The sequence below is a fragment of the Opisthocomus hoazin genome, chromosome 4 (genome assembly GCF_030867145.1).
Source record: "Opisthocomus hoazin isolate bOpiHoa1 chromosome 4, bOpiHoa1.hap1, whole genome shotgun sequence".
NCBI classification, from domain to species: Eukaryota; Metazoa; Chordata; class Aves; order Opisthocomiformes; family Opisthocomidae; genus Opisthocomus; species Opisthocomus hoazin.
The window spans coordinates 37,729,313-37,736,246 of record NC_134417.1 but is presented as its reverse complement, the minus strand read 5'-3'; the positions used below and the strand labels follow the sequence as shown (position 1 = coordinate 37,736,246).

Genomic DNA, 6,934 nt, shown 5'->3' with positions numbered 1-6,934 from the left:
CGCCCTCCACCGCCGGCGCTCCGCGCGGGGGCGGTGCCAGGCGGCATCGGGGCTCTCCTCGGCCGCGCCGCCCCGCCCGCCCCACTCCCTCCTCCAGCGGGCAGCGGAGCTCCTCCAGCGGGCAGGTGAGCTGCCGGGCCGGGGGGTTCTGCCGGGCCGGGCGGTTCTGCCGGGCCGGGCGCGGCGATGGGGCGCGGCCGCCGGCCCCACCCCGGAGTGTGGGGAGAGTCGGGCGCGGCCAGCAGCCTCCCGCGGGGGCCCGAAGGTTACGGGCGTCCGCCTCCGGGGGGGGGGGTCTCCCGCGCTGGGGCGCCGAGGCTAGCGGGAAGGGGGCGGCGGGGCCCTGCCGCCTCATGGTGCCGGCGGAGCGGTGGCGTGAGGGGGGGACGGCGGGTAACGCCCGCACCTGCGGAGGGCGGAGCGCGGCAGCGCCCCGAACAAAGGGGCCGCGCCCCGGGGCGGGGAGCCGGGGCCCTCGGCCGGTGCCGGAGCCTCCGTGCCCGCCGGGGTGAGGCAGAGCGGAGTCTTCGTCGCGTTTGGTGGCTGCCGGCTTCGGCGTGCGGCTCTCCCCGGCGGTGGTACGCGGCGGCAGGCCGAGGGTGGCTTGCGCTTGCCTGCAGCAAGAGGAAGAAGGGCAGAGCGTGGCTGTGAAGTTCCCCGAATAACAGAGCCTTTCGGTGCTCTCGGCGAGGTAAACAATTCCGTGGTTACTGCTGGCTGTCTTCTGGGTGGAAGCTGACAGCTTCAGCTCCTTCCCTTGAGCGGAGTCTCGTTGGGAATGAAGATGTGAAGTGGGCCATAGGCATCCCAAGAGTCGCTCCGAGAGAGATTTTTGTGTCCGCTCAGTAGCGTTGCTGAACTGTCCTGGCAGAAAGGCTGCTGAAATGTTCATTTCTGGACTCAAAATGGCCCCAATGTTTTGTTTCAAGTTTGCGTTTCCAATTCTCACTGGGAACAGGCTCTTTGCGTTCTGCAGTGCACAGCATTGCCCTTCCACGCGTGGCAGCGATACGCACCTCTGCTGGCGTTTCCACGTCTGGAGGTAGCTTACGGACAGGTCTACACAAAAAGCCACCAGTCATTCTTTGTCTTTTCCAGTGGAAGTTAAACTGGAAAGAGAGGAGCTCCTGGGAGAGGGGCTGCATGGACCGGGAGAAAATATTTGTGTTCTATTAGTTATCAGCATAATAATGATTATAACCGGATTCTTAATTATAAGTCCTTATTTTCAGCCACCTTACTCATCTAATAACATGTACCTCAGCGTTCAAATCCTGGGATATTGTGAGCATTCTCAACAGCATGAAGAATAACTGTGCGATAGGTAAATCTCTGGTGTAGATTTAAGCCCTTCAGCCTAGGCTTGTGAGACAGCTTGGCAAACATTTTGTGCGGAAGCCTCTAAATGGTAGAAGTTATAGGGGTTGCCAGTGCTAGTGATGTTCACCCTTTTTTCTTTTCTGTAAAAATGGGAGAGTGTGACATACTGTTGCATAAAAACATCAAAAAAACCCTTCAGTCCACTGCATGAGAGGTCAGCTGTGGGGTTAAATGAACTGTGATACTGAATAGCAAATGTACCTCTTTCCTATTGCTAATTCCTTGATCTCAGTCTTTGTTTTGTCGTGCTCTCCTGAATTTGAGGAGGGGAAAAAAATATAACCACTTTAAGGTGAAGTATTTTGAGTTGCATGAGCTTTGACAGTGCTGAAATAATGTCTTTTTTTTTTTTTTTAGATCTTAAGGAGAGGATCTTTAGTCATGAAAGAGAAAGCTAGAATGTCTCCTAACTGTGCATTTGTTGTAATCTGTGTCACCTGTGGGCATGTCCTCTTTACATGAATAATCCAGAGAAATAGCAGGCTATTGGGGGGTGGGAGAGATGTGTCTGTGAGGATAAGACAGTGCTGGCTAAAAGCTACAAAGGAGGAACACAAGGCTGTTAAACAAGCGTTGCTGGAGACCTTGCAGTGGTCCACGTGTCTTCTGTACTCCGATTGACTTCCGTGGTCTTCTCAACCTCAGTTAAGTCATACATACACTGACAGCCCTGCATATGCAGTTTTAAGGGATTACCCTGAAACAGGAGTGTTCTGTCTAAGATGAGCTTTTCCTCCTGTTAAATTTCAAGTGCATCTGACTTGGGAGAAAATAATGCTGAGGCAAAGGGTGTTGCTGTCTTAGAAACTGATGTATGGCGGTCTCCAGTATCGAAGAATAATGTAGTTATGGTGTCTTGTCACGTAAAAAGCTGTTTAGGCAACTGCATTTAGGCTAATTGACAACAGCATTATTTTCCCTGCAGTTTGACAAATGAAGAAGAAATAATTATAAGAGAAAGATCTTCTAAGTTTGCAATTAGATTTGTTTGTTTTGCCACCCTAGCAAGGCCTGTAGGATGTAATGGTCCTGGGAGTAAGTCGCTGATCACATGTTCTGGACAGGGAACTCCCCACCCCCTCGAGAGTGCTTACAGCCAGCTTCCAGTAAACTTCTAATGACTCCAAGCTATTGAAATTACTTTGCATCTAAATTGAAATCTGTTTTAAGTGAACAAGGTAGTTTGGTAAGCTAGTGACAGCGTTCTTGTGAACACATTATAGCCTGCCCACATCACACACGCAATTATGGGACAACTGTTTTAAGTCTCCTTCCTACCTTATGAAGAACTAATGTGAGGAACCAAGAAAATAGAACAGTTGGTATAATTACTGTATATCCACTGAACATTGTGCAAAATGTTGTACATTTTAAAAATTACTGAGTAGGGCAGAAATGGTATGTTATTAGTCTGTTGCAGTACTTAAAATCAGCTCTCAGGGGAGTTCTAAAATGTTATTGGTACATCTTAGCATCTACAGAATCTGAAATTATTTACAGTCCTTGTGGATGCAAAGAACTTAGTCACTTTGTAGCAAATGTGCCTTGCAGACAGACCAGGGGGTTCTTAAATCCTCTTTTGCTTCTCAGCATGTGTTTTCTTAACTGTTGTGAGGCAGTGAGCACCTACCAACCAAGGATTTGTCAGTGGGCACAGCTGCTTCTCAGATCTCTTTGGCAGATGTGTAACCCACAACCATCAGGTCAGGCTTATACTCTGAGTCTTAGGAGCTTACAACAGCAAAAAAATTCTGAAATTCCTACAGAAAAAATAGTACTGGATTTAGGGGTGGGAGCAAGCTGGAAAGAAATGTCATATAGGCTAAGTAACGCTGCCGTAGAATGACTCAATGGGAGAATTGGTTGCCTTTGCCCAGAGGGTGGCTTGGTCTTTACTACTAGTGTTTTGTTTGGGATTACTTTTATGTCTATTCAAATTTCCAGCACCTTTGGGGCAATAGATGGGCAACACTGAAGTGTAGAGGCTATGTATAGAGGGGAAACATGGAGAAAGAGGTGTGTAGGAGAGGTTAGACAACATAAAGAGGGGAGAAGTAATGAAAAAGACAGTTACTATAGAGAATTCAAAATAAGCTATGCTGTAATTGGTTTATAATGTTAATATGGAGAAGAGCCAAGAATGCAAAGAAGGTAGCACAAACAAGAGATATAAAGGGAGTTGGTTGCGTAGTAACTCTGCAATTGTTACTTTAGTGGAATTGATGATGCTTATTTTGAGATATTGGCTCCTTAGTTCAAGCAATTACAATATAAATTGAATTCCTACCAGTACAGTTCATTTAGTGTATTGTATTTTTCTCGACAACAGGAAGTTTACTGCATCATTTGATGCAAGAGTGTGGGACTGTCTGGTGCAGTGGCCCACAACTTTTCAGTAAAAAATGGCATGTAAATACACTGTATGACCAAACAAGTCTGGGGTGGTTTAGCGTGGAGAAGAGGAGGCTGTGAGGGGGGTACTTATCGCTCTCTACAACTACCTGAAAGGAGGTTGTAGTAAGGCAGGTGTTGGTCTTTTCTCCCAGGTAACTAGTGATAGGACAAGAGGCAACAGCCTCAACTTGTGTCAGGGGAAGTTTAGATTAGATATTAGGAAAAATTTCTTTACTGAAAGAGTGGTCAGACATTGGAACAGACTGCCCAGGGAAGTGATTGAGTCCCCATCTCTGGAGGTGTTTAAAAAAGTGTAGATGTAGCACTTTGGGATATGGTTTAGTAGGAATGGTGGTGTTGGATGGACAGTTGGACTTGATGATCTTAGAGGTCTTTTCCAACCCATGATTCTATGATACTTATTTCTGCAAATTATGGAAAACATGATTTTGTGAAGGAGCTTGGCACCTGTGCTTAGTAGGTAGGTAGCAGGGATCAGCCATGCATTCAGGCCTTGGTACCTGTTTCATTTTACTCTCTGAAATGCTAACTTGATACCCTTCTGTGCCACTGTTAGACTTGATCTTTAACTTCGATCCTTGTCTCCAGCAGTCTGAAAATGCTTGTGTAACACCCTCATATAGGCAGGCAGAAATGTTTCTGTCAACAGAATGCAGTAAACATGGAGATCTTCCAGACATGAAACTTCTGTGAAGAATGTTCAAGGCCAGCTATGTGTGATATAGTCCTCCTCCTTGCTAGTACTCCCATTTGAGCCCATCAGACAGTGCAGAGTCAAGCTAATCTGTCATTTCAGGGCTGTACTGGTGTAGTCCTGTTGGCATAGCTGTGCTGTTTCCTGATAGGGATTTTAGTATGGGAGTAGTTAATTCCAGCAATGCTTTCCCCAGTAAGATTTATTTCAGACCTTGAAACAGAAGTAACTATACAGGCGGGAGAGCAATGGTAATGTGGCGGTCTTGCAGGCGTGCTGTGTCACTCACAACCCCACCCTTGACTGGTGGTAAGGTCATGCCATGGGAGATGTTTGAATGGACAGACCTGAAGGCCCTGCTCAAAGCAAGGCTGGTAGAAGCTCATCCTTAATCATCTGTCACTGTTACCCATGGAGATCAAAGTAAGAAAAATCAGATACTGAATTAAAGTGGTTATTATGTGGAAGAGTTATTTTGGTATGACACCACTAAATTACAAAGTTTTTACACATTTAACCACCTAAATTAATTCCACCTTTGAGGTATAACATGCAAATAAATCTTCATTCCAATCCTTAGAACTCTGGTATTTTAAGAATAACACTTTAAATCACACACTCTTAACAACCGATTTCTGTAAGGTCAAAATTTATATTTAACAATATCCAAATTAAGGGTTCATTGCAATGCTTCAGTGACTGGTCCTGTATGGTCGTAACTGATAGCTCCGTACACCTTACTGCAATTTGAATTCTCCACTTGTCATATGCTTACATTTTTGAAGTTGTCACTGATTTGAAAATGAGTAGGAAATTTATTTTACATTGATATAGTTCATACCAAGGTCAGTGACACAGCCCTGGTCTGTGTAAGTACAATTTGTTAAAGCATCTTTCCTTCATGTTCCAGGTTGTGTATTTTTTGTCTGCTGCTGATCAGGCACGATGGCTTTGACACTCCAGTTCATTCACGTGCACTGAAAGCAAGGTGTATAATAAACCAGGAAAACTTAACCTAGAAAGAAAACTCTGGACTTCTTCCCTAGAAAGTTCAGAATTCAAAGAGCAGGTGCCTTAGGCTAACTATCAGAAACTACTTCCTGTTAGGCAAGTTTACCCTCTAAAATGTTATTAAATGGTTAGTGTTGCGAGGAAGACAAGATGGCTACATGTAACTTTCATCGTGAAATTCAGTGTGGTCTGCAACAGTGTTGGGCTACCCCAGTAGTAGGATACCCACTGTAACTTGTGATGTATAAAATGCTACTACTTGACTGTTTTTCCCTGTTTTCATGAAGACTGTGATAAGAACAGTAATGAAAAATTAAAACGCTGTGATAAAGAACAACAAGAAAGCTGCTAGTCTGAATTATTAATTTGGTTTGCATCAGTACTCGTTTTGGTGTGGAATAGCATAAAGGACTGTTTTTAGAACAATTAATTAAAAATAATACAGGCGGATTTGTTTCGGAACTATTAAAAAGGGTGAAGTTAACCAAGTGTTTTTTCCAGGTGCAGCGTTCTTTCTGGGAAGAACTTCTCAGGTGTGGTTGTGTGACAAGAGTTAAGCAGGAGCTGTCACTGCCTTTTGGACTTAGAGGAGTTGAATTCTAAATCTTAATCCAAGCTATGTCTCAGTCCTTTTCTTGCATCTTGTTTTGATGAAAAGTTGGGTCTTAAGTCATGATCTCAACTTCTTACCCTTCTGCTGCTGTGAGGGGAAAATACGTTTAACCAATATATATTGCACACCCTTAATGTCTCTGTGCTTTGTTAAGGAATCCCATTGCAGTCATTGCCAACTGGTCTTTCCTGTGTTCGGAGCTAGGGAGGTCATGATTTGTAGATTGGTGGTGTTCTTCAAGAGGCCAGTAGCTGATCCACAAAATATTTTAAGAAAGCCTGTATGCATACTCCCATGCAACTGGCTCCCTGTCAATCACTAACTTTGGACATGTAGTTATTATTTTTACAGATGGGCTTACAGTTACAATTACACTTAAAGATTTTTAGAGTGCAGCTGCTCAACAGAATGCTAGAATTTACTCCTCTGCACAAGAACCAAAGAGTGAGATATGAAGTGTTTGGTTTTGGAATAATTAAAAAACCTTAGAAGGTCCTGATTTTTATTTTGAGAAACTTCTTTACTGTCCCATCTCTTTAAAGTTTTTCATTGGATCTTACTGGGAAAGTTGGTCTTTTTATGTAACTTAGTTTGGCACATGTTGAACTTTTCTAGTAGATGGTCATCTTTTTCTTAAAATTAAATGAAGCTTAATGTAGATCTGTTGTATTTTCTGTCTTGCAAAGGTTGAGCTTTGTGGCTCTTGCAGTCAGAATGGATAGAGGCATGAAATAATCCAAGAAAAGCATTCTTCTCTGCAAGAGGTATGAGTTAGAACTGAGACTGTGTGTATAACATACTTAAAGTGAGTTTCTTCAAGC

At 44.3% G+C, this 6,934-nt stretch overlaps 1 protein-coding gene across 2 annotated transcripts in view; it reads left to right on the top strand.

Annotated features, from left to right (window-relative positions):
• The first annotated feature begins 5 nt into the window (after positions 1-5).
• Positions 6-6,934, top strand: part of RALA (RAS like proto-oncogene A) — a 33,584-nt gene continuing 26,655 nt past the window's right edge. For both annotated transcript variants that reach the window (XM_075418592.1, XM_075418593.1), the window contains exon 1: positions 6-125. The gene's annotated coding sequence lies outside the window, so the exon portion shown is untranslated. The remainder of the gene's footprint in view (positions 126-6,934) is intronic.